We start from the raw sequence: 14,704 nt of genomic DNA, 5'->3' as shown, positions 1-14,704 counted from the left end.
TTCCCAGAGCACCTGTGTCTGACGCTGAGCTCCGTCTGCACTTACAGTAACAGTCTCAAATCGAAAACACACAGGGCAGAGGAAAACTCAAGGAGCATTGAACAGGTTTTCAGCAGAACAAGTTGGGGCACTTGCTCTGGGAAAAAAAAAAGAAGACGAACTTGCTTCCACTTTTCCTGTCAACGATCGTAATCTCACTAATCGGAGTCACTAATCTTAGCCTGTATGCAACCTGGTGGTAAACAACCACGATGCAAGCATACTTAATTGCTCATATTTTTATATTTCATGTCAAATGTCAAAATATGGTTTGAAGAATTAGCTAATTGCTTGCGCATTCTTCACCTGACCCTGAGGAGAAACAAATAAGTGCATGCTGACAGATGATGTGATTGTTGTTTTCAAATTATCACCTGCATCACAACTAATTGTGGTTCTGAGTCTATGGTAACATATTAAACTGTATAATGACTGCAAAAAGCATGATTTACAGTTCAGATACAGGTTCTCTCAAAAACAAAAAGTTTTATAAAATGAACTCCACACTTCAGCCTTCAAACCATTTTTAAGTCAAAAGTATCATTTACATTAATTTAAACAATTTTTATCAATCAATTATTATATTAATTAAATAACATATAAATATATTTTACTGTCTTAATTGTTTAGATTTTTATAATGCATTATCTTCTTGTCGATCCACCAGTTCACATTTAAAAACATGTTTTTTTTTACATTGGTCTGAACAAAAACAGCAGACGGGCTGATTGAAAATACACATTCATTCTCTGCCAGAGCGGTTTCCCTGGTAACAGCTGTAAATAAAGCAGCGCAGCATCTGACTTTAAACGTGCAGCGCTCATTTTATTCAATTAAATCATAGCCTTTTGAAGTTTAATCGTCACATTTAGCCATATCGCAAATCTAGTCTTTCCGTCCCCAAATTTAAGACCTCTTGAAATCATAATAAAGACTTTCTTGTAGCATTTAAGACTTTTTATAGTCTTAAATTTGAGACTTTTTAAGGACCCGCGGAAACCCAGTAATGAAAAAAACAAAAAAAAACTATTAACATTAGCATGATAAATCCAGTCAGGTGACATCATGAGTTAACTCATGAAATCTGTCTGGAGAAACAAAACCGTTCTTTTTCTCGGGCTGAAGATGCAAGATTGGGTCAAAATTAACGGGTTCAAATGTGCCGGATGTTCATTTTAACACTCTTACATCCCATAATATGAATCTCAGGAAGCAGATGGCTTTTCGCCCTTTCCTGTAAAATGTTAATGCACTGACGAAACGAGAGGAACAGAAACAAAGCGGGAGTGTGTGTGCAGGTTATTTTGAAAGAGAAAACCAGAATTTCAGTCTCTTGTTGTTACACCTGGTTTTCCCTCCTTTTATTCCAAGGAACCTGCACAATCACAAGGTCATTTAGAGGAAAAGAAACTGTCAAGAGTTATTAAAACCACAGACTGTTTTCTTTGTTGTAATGTCTTAAAATGTTCAAATGCCTTTTATGTATAGATTTTATTCTTTTACTCATGTCCCAAATCCACTTTTAAACTTAAAAGGATTATCCATCATTAATAAAATTAATTATTACATTTAAAACTATGATAACTGTGATACAGTGAAATAAACAAATAATTTCAGTATGTATTGTGTGAAATTAGAAAAATATATAAATTATATATGAATTATAAATTTACATTATATAAATATAAACTGTCCCACAAACATTTTGCCACTAATAAAAGTTGTTTTTAAGAAAAAAAAAACTTATTTGTGGCAAAATTGATTGGTAGAAATGATGCCTCAAATGTGTCTCGAATTAGAATTTTTGTAATTTAAAAATTTAAAAAAATATAAATAATATTAAAATATAAAAAAAATAAGACTAGTGAGAAGAAAATAAAGAAAACTAAAGATAGATATCACTTGTAAACCGTATTTTAAATGTATGTCATTTCCAATCAAGCTGTAATTTTCTCAAAATTATGCAAAAAAAGAAAAGAAAAAAAGAAAAAGTAATTGTCAGTATGTACTACATAAAATTTTAGCTGTGAAATAGACCCTTTCCCCATTTTCAGGGTTTTTAGAAGCAGGGTAAACTTCTATAGTAATGAATGGAAATGAAATGATGATTTCTTTTTCTTTTTTTTTTGCGTTCCCATTTGCTCCAATAGTGTAAGGAACACTCAGATTTAACAGACTCAAACATATTTAACTAGTTTTATGCAATTTAATGCGAAGGTAAATTAACAAAAATATAGTTTTATAAATGCACATATTGAAAGTCTAAGAAATGGGTACATTAGCCTTAGCAAGACAAATGAGTCACTTATTTTATTCCAAAAATGTTCAAAATGTCATTTCCCAAGCAATCATTTCCATCATAGAATGCTATTAAACACAATACATCAGAGTTGAGATGTGCTGGAAATGACACATGAATGTAGAAACAGAGGAAGGGAAGACTCACTGAAACACTGCCAAAGCCTAAGAGATGACACCTTCTTCAGGGGGCGGACGCTCTTGAGTAAGGAAGTGGTTAATAATTAAGCCCCTTAGCTTTTAAACACGGCTCGGGCAGATGTTGACGTGTTTCTAACGTGTGCTGTCAGAGCCACTTCTGAGAACAGAAGGGAAACAAATTACATCCCGAATGAAGCTCCTAGCCTACGACATCCCTTTAGGACAGATCCGAGACCAGCTCTCATTTGTCCCGATCCAAACAAGTACATGAAAACGGCCATTTGACATAATAAAAGGCACCTGTTAAACACAACATAGCGTGTTGGCCTGAAGGTATCTGCTTTAAACAGGTCAAATATATACACTTCACTTCCGTTAGGCCTTCAGGTGAAAAGCTGACGAAAAACCAAATGACCTGGAAACCTTGGGAAACGGGATCATATTGTAATGAGTTAGAATTAAGGGATATTCCACCCAAAAATGAAACTTTTTGTCATCATTTACTCACCCTCATGTCATTCCAAACCTGTATGAATTTCTTTCTTATAGTGCTGGGCGGTATACCGGTTCATACTGAATACCGGTGTTAATATTCACTCATCGTGACAGTAAAATAGGGCATTCTAAGTCAATATACTGCAGTATTTCCTCTCTCAATCAGTAGAAAATATGGTTAACACTCGGTCATGCATGAAAAAAAATACCTTCATGTACCGTGAAACCGGTATAATTTTGAAAAATACCGTGATATAAATTTTTGGTCATACCGCCCAGCACTACTTTCTTATGTGAAACAGAAAGGAAAGAAGATATTTTGAAGAATGTTGGGAAACAAACGGTTCCATAATAAATACTATGTTGTTGGCTGAATGGTTTCAAACCCCACTTCCATAATATTTTTTTTGTCCATACTATGTTGGTAACCAAATGGTTTTGGGTCCCATTGACTTCCACAGTATGGACAAAAAATAAAACACTTGAGATAAAAAATAATATGTGAGAAAACAAAAATGAAGAGAACTCAAGATAGATATCACATATTGAACGGTTTTGGGTCCCACTGAATTCCACAGTATGGACAAAAAAATACCACGGAAGTCAATGGAACCTGAAACTGTTTGGTTTCCAACATTCTTCAAAATATCTTCTTTGTTTTCCACTTATTTTTGGGTGAACTGTCCCTTTAAAGTCACTTTAAATTTTAATTTAAACAAGGCAAGATGCAAGATGCTTGGACCAAAGAAGATTTTTGTTTTCCCACGCTTTGGCATTACAAACAATATATTTAATGGGCTTCTCATGATGAAATATAAATGGTGCGTCACATTAACAAGCGTATTAGAGAGAGGAGGAAGGGGATGTTTCTCAAATACAAACAAAGCTGACCTCTGTGCAGGCAGGTTTTGGAGCAGCAAACCTTCCAGCTTTGATCCTGAACTAGTGGCTTTCAGCCATTACAAGGTCATGGAGGTTCACTCAAAGCATTCCTCGACTTAATAGGTCACTACGCTAATAGACTATTGTGGAGATGGGTGGGAGTGGGTTGACACAGGTATGCAGAATCTCACAGGGACTGTGACACACTCAGAGGGCCTCTTACACATGCAGTGTATATGAGAGAATTTCTTATAATAGCAAATGCATTCTACATTCTTGAAAACTTTTCCCTCTAATACATATACTGGAGAGTGCAACAGTCAGCTTGCAGAAATAAAAATTCAATTCATTTTCGCCATAGAGTTCATATGCCCCAAACTTCTTATACATGTTCAAAGGTTTTTTTCTGTAATTAATACTTTTATTCAGCAAGGATGCATTAAAATGATTAAAAGTGGCAGTAAAGACATTTATAATCTTACAAAAGATTTCTATTTCAAATAAATGCTGAAGAATCATGAAAAAATGTACCATGATTACCAATAATAACTGATCAGTCAGTGATTCATGGCATTATAGTTAATTCCTAATTACTAATCTTTGGTCGTTTATCCTGATTTGTTTCTTCAAATCAAAGTTTGTAAAGTTGTGATTCATCCCAGAGCTGGTTGAACTATAGTTAAAGGCTTAGAAGTCTTTATTGAGGAATTTTCTGAAATCTTTATATGAAAATGAATTGGGAAAAATACTACTAAAACCAATACAGCTAAAAAAAATTAAAAAAAAAGTGTCCGGTTACACCCTAGCAACCACATAGCAGCCACCCACAACATCCTAACAACCACTTAAAACACAACAGCAACCACCTAGCAGTCCCTTACAACCTAGCAACCACTAGCTAACACCATAGCAACAATCCAGAACACCCTACCAACAACCTAGTAACCATCCAGAACATCACAGCAACCACCTAACAGCCACTTAGAGCAACCTAGCAACCATACAGAACGCTGCTAACCACATAACAATGGATGCTTTTCACAAACTGTGGGAACGCAAAAAATATATTCGATGTAGTCTCTATGACTTCCACTGCTGAGAAACACGGAAATGTGAAAAAGGTCCATGCACTAAAAACGCTCAAAACACCTTAGCAACTGCAAAGCGATGACCTGGCAACCACGCACAACTCACCAATTATCCAATGGAAAGCACCACAAACTTAAAAATATTTGGTGTATATTTGGCTGAAACAATTTTCTCTCATGGATTGCAAGTAAATTTCACAAATAATTACAAAGAAATGGAGAGTAACATTGAATTAAACATTAAAGATTGAAATGTTCTTTTAAAACACTACAGTAATCTTTGTTTTATTTATAACTATGATTTTTGTGTACAGTGTACTGCTTAATTTTTAGTTTTAATTTGTAGTAACATTGTGTACAGTATGTGTAAAACGCAACACTAAAAAAAAACACTTAAGTAGTATTCAGTGACTAATATTCAGTTTAATGTTCATTTGAGCCATTAAAGATGCTTTGGATGGGTGGACTGAGCTACTGGCTCGTCTCCAAGCCTCAAACAGCATTGAGGTGAAGTGAGCCGGTGAAAGTGTGAGGTCTGTGTGACTAAATCGAACAAGACTAATGATAAGACTAACTCAGGGTAATCAATCAGCTTTTCACACGACCAGTGTGTGAATGGAGCCCTTCCTATGCTGTTCTTTATGTTGACTTAGCAGGCAGACACGTTGAGAACGGCACACAATTACAAATTCTCCTGGCAATTGATGTCAAACAGTGTGTGGATGTGGAGCTGTTTGAGGACTGAATCTATATGCTCACTTGCAAACAGAAAACGGCCTTCGAGGGGTATGAAGTGAAACAAACAGATAAAAAGATTTGAGAGAAAAACAGAAACCGGCTCCTCCACTGTTACATGACATCAGTGCAGGACTCGCTCACGTGTGGCGCTGCTCATCTGAAACCTACACCTCAGATAATTACAGGGCCGTGACACGCTTTATGACACACCCTCGCGTAAGCACACACACACAACAAGTTGTTGTCTGTATTTTTGAATGTTGTCATTGTACTCCTACTGCCAACCTCTTACTGAAGGAGGTCATGGAGCCACAGCAGAGAGGCCTGTGGCAAACAATTGATCCACACTGCTCATTTAGTCACAAGGTCAGTTTTTCATAGAAATATACATAGTATTAAAACCACTACCTTGATTTGACAGGAATACCATCTCACAGATTCTCAAAATTTAATGAGACATTTTACACAAATGAAAACAAACATCTTAACACAGCTGAAGTACAGTAAGACCATGCAGTAGCTTTGAACTCTTGGGGAAAAAATATATACTTGTGCGATAATTTAAAGAATTTCTTATTTTCAGAAATGTAATCTGGTTAAGCTCAGACACAATTTAAGTTAGTAATAAATTATATAAACATAGTATAATTTGCAATTAGGAAGTAGCTACTGCTCAATTGTTTTAAATTAGGGTGTGAATTTTTTTAATCAATTATTTTCCAGTTTTTGTAATTTGATGTAACGAGATACAATGTTTTAACATGTCTATTTTATTTTTACTGATGTTTGTGTAGTTGTTTTCCCAAATGAAAATTAATTACCAATTAAACTACAAATATCTCCAGAAAATACATTTTGTTTGAAACATCTTGGGGAAGAAAAGATAGACAAAGAGAGAGAAAAATGACTGACAGACAGACAGATAGATCTTCACAAATAAAAGACAAGAAGCCATTATGAAGTTTATTATGAATTCATCTTTTATTAAATGACTATAAAAGCTACATTAAAATATGGACATTCCATAAATTATTTATGGAATAGTCCGAAAAAAACAGGATTTTGAGAATCCTACATTCATACATTAACACTGACTTATGTAAAGTTGGTATAGTGCATAACAGTGCAACATGTGGTCAGACACAGTGAAGGAGGTGAGTCAGGCAGGGCCTGCTTTAATTGTCAAATGACAGTGCTTCATTGAGCAGTTATGAAGTGAGCACACTTTTTTTCATGACGAGTCCCACGTGGGCTCAAATGAGCTGTGATTCTCGCACTTGACTGGCTGTCTTTGGGCAGGTGATGAAGTTTCTCTCGTTCAGCGGCACATGCCTTCGTTTACAAACACAGAGAGGTAGTTATTCAGGGTGTGCATCAAAATGATTTTCAGAACAATAATTGCAGGGACAGTCCCATGATCACAATGATAATGGCCGAAGTCTATGTTTCTGCCCAGGCCATGGTTCACTTATGAAATTGAACCTGCGACCTGCTTAACTATAAAACTTTTTTTTTTTAAATCGAACGTACATGCTTCAATGAATAGCATAACTAACATTACATCTAGTATAGATTCAAAACAAGAGCAATAATGCACATCCCGTGTATGTTGCCTTACGTGAACAACTAAATTAAAATGTAGCCACAAAAACAACCCGCTGTAGCAACTGTTCTTAAGGGCCCTGCAGCCCGTGCTATACAAAACTGAGCGCTAAAAGCACAAGATGTTCTCAGCTAAAGGCACCTCAGGCAGCAAGAGCACTCTCGTCCTTTATTGTCTCGCTCTTGTCTCTCAGGAATGCTCGAAATATCACTTTGCCCTGCTGTGCCATTCACTTTGGTCTTTGCAGAACATCATCTTGCACTTAAAATCTCTCAAAAAAATAATAACGTTCAATAAACCTACTTTAACTTAAAATATGTCCATTAAATGAAGCATTTTCAACAACAAAAATCGAATGAAATCAAATATTTGAATGGATTTGATCTAGTCTTTAAAACGCTTGAGAATTTCACACAATATTAACTTTTGATTAAGCTTCTAAAATTACTTTGCATTAGCAGATTTTAATCAATTAACCTAAACACACACTAAAAATTAAAGTTTTGGTGCTCTAACCAATATTTTTACAAATCTGATACAGTTCCTCTTCTGTTCATCGTTAAAAGTGTTTTCTATCCAAAGAGCATCACAAATCCATCAGCTGGGGCTATGAATAGGGCTGATCTGTTTCCACATCACTACGTCCAGACAACATAAGCCCAGTGGTGGCAAAACGGCAAGCTAAGCATGCTTTCAGATTAAAAACACTTTATCACAATGTGTCTCTCTCAAGCTCCACAGCCTGAGACCTCTGCAGTCCATCATATGATGGGAGTATGAAGCATGCGTGTCTGTATGGACCAGCTGCTTCCCGCTGCACACCCTCTGGGGTCCACAGTAAAACCTACTTTAACTTAAAATATGTCCATTAAATGAAGCATTTTCAACAACAAAAATCGAATGAAATCAAATATTTGAATGGATTTGATCTAGTCTTGTATGAACTGAAATTTATTAAGTTAACCTACATGATACAACAAATATGAAAATGAACATGCGTGACCACACAACATATTATTTATATACATACTGTATTGTGTGTGTCTGTTTTAGTCCATATATACTGCATATACATATATTATGCAAAAAAAAATGACACAACCAGAAGTAAAAAAAAATAAATCAAATTTGAATTTGAATATTACTAAATAAAATAATCACAAATTATGAGAATTTCACACAATATTAACTTTTGATTAAGCTTCTAAAATTACTTTGCATTAGCAGATTTTAATCAATTAACCTAAACACACACTAAAAATTAAAGTTTTGGTGCTCTAACCAATATTTTTACAAATCTGATACAGTTCCTCTTCTGTTCATCGTTAAAAGTGTTTTCTATCCAAAGAGCATCACAAATCCATCAGCTGGGGCTATGAATAGGGCTGATCTGTTTCCACATCACTACGTCCAGACAACATAAGCCCAGTGGTGGCAAAACGGCAAGCTAAGCATGCTTTCAGATTAAAAACACTTTATCACAATGTGTCTCTCTCAAGCTCCACAGCCTGAGACCTCTGCAGTCCATCATATGATGGGAGTATGAAGCATGTGTGTCTGTATGGACAAGCTGCTTCCCGCTGCACACCCTCTGGGGTCCACAGTAATTGTGTTTAATCAGATTATCCTGCAGAGTTTAGCCACGCTGGATTTAGCCGTTTGTCGGCACTGTGAGGTGCAGAAGGCCCAGCGTGAGCCATTGAGACAGAGTGGCCTGGTGGACAATGGAGGTGTAGAACGGCCAGTCCCAGAGGAAGACAGCAGGTACTGGAAACATAGAAACTGAGCACCGGTAATCATAAGTGCCAGATGCCTCTATTTACAGCTGGGGTGGTATATAACCCAAAATAAGGATCTCATAGGGACTTTACTTTGAGAATGACAGACAGAATGAGACCTGAGAGTTCGTTCAAAAATTACAGACTGTTTTCTGTGGAACACAAAAGAAGATATTTTGAAGAATGTTGGTAACCAAATGATTTCGGGTCCCATTGACTTCCATAGTATGGACAAAAAATACTATGGAAGTCAATGGGACCTAAAACCGTTTGGTTAGCAACAATCTTCAACTTATCTTCTTTTCTGTTCCACAGAAGAAAGAAAAGCATACAGGTTTGGAATGACATAAAGGTGAGTAAATGATGAAAGAATTGACATTCTTTGATGGACTCTTTAAATCACATATTCAAATTTGACACACCAGATTTGATGTCAGTGGCATCAAACGCCACTGGTTCATGTGTGCAAGTCTGAATAATGCTAAATAATTCTCCTATATTCCTCACACAAACCTATTTACCTTTACAGCTTAAGAAGATTTAAAATGTAGTGCATCGGTTATATTAACAACTTTTATGGTGCTTTTTGTCATTTATGGTCACTTGGGGCCCTATGAAATTTTCTGGATTTTGTTTTAATGGTTATATAAAATTTTTGTGATCAAAAAGCATGTCCAATTAATTGAAAAATCTTTTAGTTTTTCCCAAATTCTGTTTAAATTTTTCTGGATTTATGATTAAAATAGTGGCGATCAAATGAAGGCATAAAACATTAACAACTTAATGAATGTATTATTACTATTACTTTGTGAAGTATATTCTACTGATCGGTATATTTTATATATTTTATTTATAATATATACTATTTTCTTCAAGTTCTAGTTCATATTGCGATTTGAGTGTATTGTGCATCATACTATTAAGTTATTCATCCAAACTTTACAGCAATCATAGGTCCCTGGTCACTGCATGCTTTCACTGAATGGAAAAGAGCATTGTGAATATTCTTCAGAATTTCTCTTTTTGTGTCACATGGAAAAAAGCAAGTCATATGGGTTTGAAATGATATTTGGGGAGCAAATGATGACACCATGTCTCTCCTAACTGTCTGCCTAAACTCCATCTGAAACAGCCACACACTCTCTTTAATGCACTTGACAGCTGCTGTTGGTTAAAAGGATGTGGAACCAAATGGAAAGGCACCTTTGCAGATGATGGGTGTTAGTGAATATCTACAATACTTTTGTTCATTAACAAAAGAACCTTGGTGGCCTCTTGACCCTGGACAGCAAAACACTGCCCAAGTGTGACTTGGACATGAACGTACGTGAACGGACTGGAATGAAGTGACAGCCCTGCAGGCAAAGCATGAAAAGCAGAACGACAACCTATGAAGCTTCAAAACTCCATGAATACCAGACATCACAAATTGCAGTTGGGTCTAAAACTAAAAAAATTTGGGATTTTCAACATTTAAACATGGAAAAAAACGACATTTTTAGTATTGTAAAATATTTAAATATTTCATGTAATCCAATATTTTACTCAAAACATGCAATAGTAATATAGCCTCCATATTAAATAAATGTATTAAAAGAAGAAAGAAAAGAAAAGCATTCACAATATAAGATTTGCACTAGTGGTCTCAGACTTTTGGACTCGACTTACTAGATGTAATTAGGCTAATTTAGCGGCTTCATTTAGTATTCATGTGGTCACAACGGGAGTGAGCTGGGATTGTGGTTTTGGTGGACCTTGTAGTGTACATTCGAGAAGCCATTAACTGCCTTAGACAAAGCCAGCGACTGCACCTGGGCTCAGGTAGATATGGAAGGCCCTATGAAAAATCCATTTCTATCTTTTCCCAAATTCCATTTTTTCCATTTAAATTTTTCTGGATTAAATTTTTCTGTTTTTATTTTTCTAGACTCCATTTTAATTGTTGAATTAAAGTTTACTAATCAAAAAGCATGTCTTGAAATCATGAAACTTACAATTTTAACAGCAATTTTTTAACTGGTTTAACAAAAATAAGAAATTTTAGGGCCCAATGAAATAAGTTTTATTTAACTTTTTTCTGGTAATCAAATGAAGGCATAAAACATTAATTAAAATTTTCTTGTAATCCAAGAAAACATTCCACGTTATACAGTCAATTCTGTTTTTATGACTGGATTCCGCAATTCCGTCCACATTTTTGGCATCGCAGAAATCATAGGGCCCTAGATATGCAAACATATTCAAACAATGAAAAAATAATTTCACTAAAAACATTTCACAAATAATTGAACTAAAGTGGAATGAACGAAAAGTTTCCCAGAATTCACAAGGTCAGAAATTTCAACTATAAATATATATGACTTCATTCAAATTCATCCATCCAAATCCCAAAAGTATAAATTAAGTTCAATTCCAAAAAATGTTTCCACTCAATATACGTGTTTGTGAAATGTATTTCTGTGCATATTAAAAGTTACTAACTGTGCACTAATTATGTTTACTACAGTATTGTGTTACCTTAACATTATGCTAATGTCAAACTCTATTGAAATCAAAGAGTCAAATCTCCTGTGCATTTCAGGTTGTTGAAATGTAGAGCATTTCAAATCAGTCAAGAAGTTCATTTAAAGTGCTACTTTGGAAGAGAGCTAAAGTATTACTCTCCTCTGCCTAAGTTACATTCACAACAACCGAGTGACCATGCACTTTAAAAATTTCGCACGGACTCAGGTTTCTAGATGGCTGAAAACATTCCCTATTGACCCGGTCCGCTGGGGCAGACGCAGCCTTCTAAACAGCAGGGTGATGCTGGGAAATCAGGAGCTAAGCCATTAATAAGTAAACGCCACTCTGTGTCGGTGTTGTTAATCATGGGAGTTCATACTGCACGTATTTCCCTTGGGATTTGATCCCATCACATCTTTCCTCAATGTTGTTTATGCAGTGTCTACAGCACAGCCACCAACACGGTCACCTGAATCTCAATGTGATCAGACAAGATCAGCAGTTCCTTGATCAACTTTCCTACTTTCATTCCGTTTTGTTGCGTAATTATCGTACCCGAGTGAACAACAATGGCTATCGCACCCCTATCCAACAGCCCGGCACGAACCTACACGCATAGACCATTGTGTGCTGTATTCCAAGATATGTACCCCATCACCACTTTGGCAGGGTTGCCAGATATGCTGTAATCTTTTCCCCTGCATGGGAGCCCCTGGAAACCAGATACAGAAGAGGAAGATCAAACACTGGGCATGGGATCACATGTCTCCGCTGCTCATACGGAGCATGACGCACACATGGCATACAGGGACAGAGGCTTTTCCCATAGCCTCCCACACTCTGGCTCTATTCAGAGGTGGGACGTCTGGTAATCACATGATTAGGAAAAGAATCACACCACAGATTCAGCCAGGTTTGTGAAGATGGCAAGCTGTGGTGGGAAGAAAAAAAAAATTACAAACAATTGGCTTCATTGGAAGCACTGTTACCTTCAAAGAAGGAAAAAAGTTAAAAGTAGTATTTTTCCTCTGATGAACTACTTATACAGGAACCATTCAAATGTTAAAATATTTATAAAATACAGAGGTTTTAAAAAATATATAATTACAAAGTATGCTAATATACTTTATACATATATATTTTTATAAAGTATATTTGTTGATTTTTGTTTCTTAGTGTAGGTTTTATGATGTCCATTGCTAACATCTGGGAAAAGTATATGTATATGTGAATGAATTCTAGAGCTGTGTGGAACAGTTTGCAGATGAGATATATGTTTTAGGAAATCCTGTTATGGCCACCAATGAAATATAAATAAGAATTGTAAAAAGTGGAAAATATAAAGTACATTTTATATACTATAATTTAAATGACCTTCCTCCATAATAAAATAAAATAAAATAAACAAAAAGCAAAACAAGGCAGAAATAAAATAACATAAAATGTACTAAATACCACAAAATAAAATGTTTAAAAGAAACCAAAAAGAAAAAAAAAAACAACAGAAAAAAAGCAAAAACTAAAATAAAATACAAATAAAATATAAAATACAAATAAAATATAATAAAAAATATATATAAAAATAAAAAAAGATATAAAGTTCAAAAGAAATGCACAAAAATGCCCTAAAAAGAAACAAAAAAGATTAAGAAAACAAAACTGAGATAAAAACAAAAAGCAAACAAAACCAAGTGAAGCAGATTAACAAAACAAATTGTATGCTGTTATTGGACACCACTGAAACCATTTTCTTTATGCTGAATTTGTTTCATTGTGTTTACATTTTATGTGCAATAAGGGACTTTTTATAAAACTAGAAACTTGCTGGAAGAAACCCGAGTCAGTTAGCCTGCAAAAACTTTCTTTTCACATGATTCTCTATGTGAATGAAGAAAAATGTAGTTAAGACTACTTTTATGCTTTGAGGTAGCAATTAAATTGTTCCTGGAAAGGATTCTGCTTTAGGAACTTTATTTTGAACTCCTTATTAACTGCATTATTGGTTCACGGGAGGATTAAAATTCTCAGGTGATGCTGAAACTAAAGGAACAACATGTTTGTTAAAAACACACACGTGTGCAGACACACACATAAGAGAACGACCTTTGCAACCTTTCTTACAGTCCCAGTCAAGGAAAGTTTCACACTCCCCCCGACATCATTACAAGTTAGTGTTGTGCCGATAGACGATAGTATCCAGCCCTAGTATCGTGTATCGACGATAGTCAGAGATATCGACAATAGCAGATCTTGTCGATAGTCAAGACGATATTAGGTTTATCTCCTATAAATGTATTAAATTATTACTATTATTATTATTAGGCAGCCTATTATAATTCGGCTATTACCGTATTATCAAATTGCCCCGTTATTTCACACACACACACACACAAATGAGGATAGAGCCTGTAGCTGGCGAAGTCTCCAACCACAAACACAGACGTATATCGTCTGCTGATATAAGGTATTGCACTTAACAAGTAATCTGAACGGCCTATATTTTAACCAAGCCCTCACTAATTGAGTTTAACACCACAGTTATGTTAGAACGCATCTCATCCTTGTTTCTGTGGCGACGTGTTGGGCTCGTCATGGGGCGCGCGGTCCGGAGCTCTGTATGACTGATGTCCATTTAATTTAACTTTACTCCAAATATATGAACCTACCTGTTTTAAATACTTTTATAGGCTATTTAACGTGTTCGTTTATGTCCAATATTTAGTGTTAAATTGTTGGTCTTTAAAATAAATCTACTTTTGATTTTCAGTTGACTGATTTTGCAGACCTTTTAGACTGATAACGTACGTGCGCAGATGCGGCAAACTTGTCACAGGATGCGCGGTTCTAATAGCCATGTATGACTGTTGTATCCGAATATATATGAACTAGCGGTTTTAAATATTTTTATATTTAACATGTTAGTTAATCAGTAGACCTATGTTTGATAGTAAATTATTTCGATTATTGGTGCTTTCATGGGCTCTCTCGCGCGGTTTAGAACACCCACCACGACCGGTGTGACTCATCTGCTCCTGTGTCAGCTCCTTCCATAGAAGGGGCAGGTGGAAATGGCAGGACGTTGGCCTCTGGGAGCCCAAGGGTTTAAATACAGCCTGCTGACATAACTGACCAGAGAT

The sequence above is a fragment of the Sinocyclocheilus rhinocerous genome, unplaced genomic scaffold (assembly GCF_001515625.1).
Source record: "Sinocyclocheilus rhinocerous isolate Xijiao unplaced genomic scaffold, SAMN03320098_v1.1 scaffold534, whole genome shotgun sequence".
In the NCBI taxonomy this organism is placed as follows: domain Eukaryota; kingdom Metazoa; phylum Chordata; class Actinopteri; order Cypriniformes; family Cyprinidae; genus Sinocyclocheilus; species Sinocyclocheilus rhinocerous.
The sequence above is the reverse complement of the archived record's forward strand: the minus strand, read 5'-3'. Positions refer to the sequence as shown.